The sequence below is a fragment of the Hibiscus syriacus genome, unplaced genomic scaffold (assembly GCF_006381635.1).
Source record: "Hibiscus syriacus cultivar Baekdansim isolate YM2019G1 unplaced genomic scaffold, ASM638163v2 tig00111334_pilon, whole genome shotgun sequence".
Lineage (NCBI taxonomy): Eukaryota > Viridiplantae > Streptophyta > Magnoliopsida > Malvales > Malvaceae > Hibiscus > Hibiscus syriacus.
This window is the reverse complement of record NW_024063062.1, coordinates 878,335-882,226: the sequence shown is the minus strand read 5'-3', so window position 1 is coordinate 882,226 and position 3,892 is coordinate 878,335. Positions and strand designations below refer to the sequence as shown.

Here is a 3,892-nt window from a genome sequence, read left to right as displayed (position 1 = left end):
ACCTTCGATCATTTATAGAGGTGTATGATTATTTTGTTCAATAATGAGTTCAAGAGGAAGTATTGAAGCTGAAGTTATTTCCTTATTCGCTCAGAGATAAAGCTAGAGCATGGCTAAACTTGTTGCCATCCGATGCTATAACATCCTGGAATGAGTTAGCACAAAAGTTCTTGTTGTGCTTAAATCCGCCCAATATGAATGCAAATCTGAGAAATAATCTATCGTCCTTCAAGAAATTGAAGGAAGAGAATTTGTATGAAGCAGGAGATCGTTTTACGGATTTTCTATAAAAGTGTCCAAGCATGGATTTCCCCATTTGAAGCAAATGAAGATGTTTTACCACATGTTGAACATGCATACTCGTATGGTGGTTGATGCTTGTGCTAATGGATCATTGCTGGATAAGGCATACAACGAGGCCTATGATCTTCTAAAAAGAATGTCTAACAACAATTATCAATACCTCAACACGAGGAACATGTTTGACATAAGCAATGCTGCAACAACCAATACTGGTACTATAAGTTCAATGGCTTCCCAAATCATAGCATTGACCGACATGGTGAAGAAATTGCAAAATCCAGGGGACATGTATGAGGTAAAAGTCGTATCTCATCTCTATTGTGTTTATTGTGGTGATGCGTATAACTATGAGGAATGCCCACAAAACCCTAAGTCCATTTATTTTGTTAGGAATTATAATAGAGGTGATAACAGATATGGTAACTCATACAATGCCAAATTTCGTAACCATCCAAACTTGGTTTGAAGAAGCTAGAATGTTGTCAATTCCAATGTTGTGCAGTCTCATTTTGGAAATCAACAACAACAACAGATGTTGCCACATCATCAGTCAACTGTACAACCACAATAAAGAAAAAGCTATAAAGGGTAGACTTTCAACCAAGCTTCAACTTCATCACCACTTGAATATCTACTAAAGGAGTAAATTTCAAAGAATAAAGCAACGAATCAAAGGAATGAAACCTTTATCCAAAACTAGTCAGCATCACTAAGAGCATTGGAGAATCTAGTGGATAGTTGGATAATGCATTAAGCAATAGGCAACCAGGTACATTACCGAGTGACCTTGAAGTTCCTAAATCTCATGGAAAGGCTCATTGAAATGAGCATTGTAACGCCATCATAACTCAAATTGGAATTCATCTTGTAAAATCAACTACTGAAAGTAAGACAAAGAAATATGAGAGGCTAGACCAGTAAACCAAGGTTAAAGTCGTGGTTAAAAATGCTTATACTTTAGATGTTGCAATAAAATATGCAGGAAAGAGTAGTAGTTTTGGGTCATTGCTAGAAATGATGCCTATAGCAACACCTCCTGTAATACTATAATGTCACAACCAGGGCTAAGTTAACCAAATCCAAGACCTCTACCACCATTTCCTCAAAGATTCAAGAAAACAAATTAGTATCAATAATTCAAAAAATTTATCGATGTGCTTCAACAACTGACAATCAACATTCCATTGATTGATGCTTTAGAGCAAAATCTGAACTACATCAAGTTCATGCCAGAATTTCTCTCAAAGAAGCGAAGGCTTGGCAAATTTGAAAAACTTGCTCTCACTGAGGGGTGTAGTGCAATGGCAACCTGTTGATTGCCATCAATTTTTAGGTAAGGCTTTATGTGATTTGGGTAACATCATTAATCTTATGCTTTTTCATTTTTTAGAAAATTCGTGAGTGGAGAAGGAAGACCCACCACCGTCACTTTGCAGCTTGCAGATCATTACACTGTAGATCTTAGCAACATTATGGAAACATGCTTGTGAGAGTAAAAAAATTCATCTTTCCCACCGATTTCATCATATTAGATTGTAAAGATGATAAAGATGTTCTTGTTATTCTATGTCAACTCTTCCTTGCCACTGGGCGAGCTCTCATAGGCATTGAAAAGGGAGAACTTACCTGGCGATTAAATTATGAATATATTACTTTCAATGTCATGAGCAATGTTTCTTATATTGACGATAGTGTTGAATGTAATTCCATTGATATTATTGATATTTACTTGCAAGAGAAATGGGATGACAACCACAACATGAAGGCTTTTATGGCCAATGTTGTGACAATATAAGAGTTTGAGGAAAGAGAATCATTTTGATGAGTGTTTAATATTACATATATTTATTGTTATTTACTCCTTATTTATTGATTGGACATTAATGATTTGTCTTTATTTTGGGTTTATTTTGGACATGAGCTTTATTGGATTAATTAGCTAAAATATTAGCAGATTTCGATGGTCCAGTCAGCATTTTCTAGAAGACGAGAAATATTATCTTAAATATTTAATTGGAATTTGCATGACATAAGATTATGAATAAGATGAAGCATAATTCAACCATAAGTACAAGACTTAATTGTTTTTTTATCTTTTCTGATAAACCTTTTCGATTTATGATTTTTAGTTTGATTGTTATATTATTATTATTTAGGAATTAGTTATTTTATTTACTTAGAACTTTTTTGTTATAAATACCACTTAGGTTCAACCTTTGAACTCAGGTTGGAATTTATATTTATGTGTATATTTATTGAAGTTCTACTATTCTTTCATCTTTTTACTTTTATTTAATTATTTTCTTTTCAAAATGATAAACATGATCCAATCCAAGCTTGGCTAAACTCTAATTAGCCAAAATCTGATCATCAACTCAATCCATTTCATGATAATTGAAAAGTGTTTCAATTCTTGTGTTATATTTCTTGATTTTCTACAAACTAGGATTAACAATCAACATTTCCTTTAAATATCTCAACATTTTCAATTCAATTAGTGTACCTTGGTTTGAATATTATTTTGATTTACCATTGGGGAGAAGAATCATTTTGTAGCAAATTCAACTTCCTAAGAATAAACTTAGTGACAGTCCGTTAAGGGAAATGCAGATAATTTTATACTCTCATTGAGACAACAAAATCTGAGCATGTGCTTTTACAGTACTTAAAGTAGCATTGGTGTTAACATCGATAGATGTTGTTAATATAAATAAGAATTAAATTCCAATGCTTGACTTTGGAAATTAGTTCACATGATAGAAGAGCAAGTTACAAGGGTTGAGCTTGTAAACTGTAACCAGCTGAAATCCAAAGTAAAATCTATTTTAGTGATAAAAAATATTTGATGTGAATTGAAGTTGGAAGCTATCTCTCATCATAATTATTTACAATCGTCCACTTTTCGTATTTTTTTTTTACTTTTATTTATTCAATTTATTTTTCTAAACCCCCATTATTTTACTTTTTTACTTTATTGAATCAAGATCAATTCAAACATATATAGAAAATTTCTAATTCCATGCATATCAACCCTTTATTCTCTATACCATTTTCTTGGTTTATTTATTTGAGAAAAAAATCTTTATTTATTTGAAAATTTAAACTCTTTTCAAATTGACGTCGTTATCGGGGATTTCGCCAAATTACTAATATTGTTTGTTTTTATTTATGACTAGGAAAAATATGGGCAAACTAGTTGATTTTGAATTTGAAACCAAAGCAATAGCCTAAAGACTACACGTATACACAAGGAAAGAAGACAAAAACAACAACAAGACAACGAAGCAATCTCTATGGTTGATCAGACAATCTAACAATTAGTTGTAGCACCTTCCAACCCATTATGCATCGCATTATTCAAAGGATAAACACCATTTGAATTCAAGACCAACTTAATCCATATTCTTCCTGTTTTCCATGGATTACCGAATAAAAATCCTCGTAAACCTCTTATTGAATTTCATATGGTTTGCTGTAGCATGAAACTATAAGGAGTATCTGATGATCAGATTAAACTTTGTTGTTTTCCTTTTTCCTTTGCCTATTTGGCTAAAGATTGACTATTTTACTTACCACCCAATTTTGTTAC

General features: G+C 32.3%; 1 non-coding gene across 1 annotated transcript; it reads right to left on the bottom strand.

Moving 5' to 3' along the window:
- Positions 1–203: 203 nt before the first annotated feature.
- Positions 204–309, bottom strand: LOC120158944. Its single transcript, XR_005519297.1, has one exon. It is a non-coding gene; the product is annotated as a small nucleolar RNA R71 (small nucleolar RNA).
- Positions 310–3,892: the final 3,583 nt, after the last annotated feature.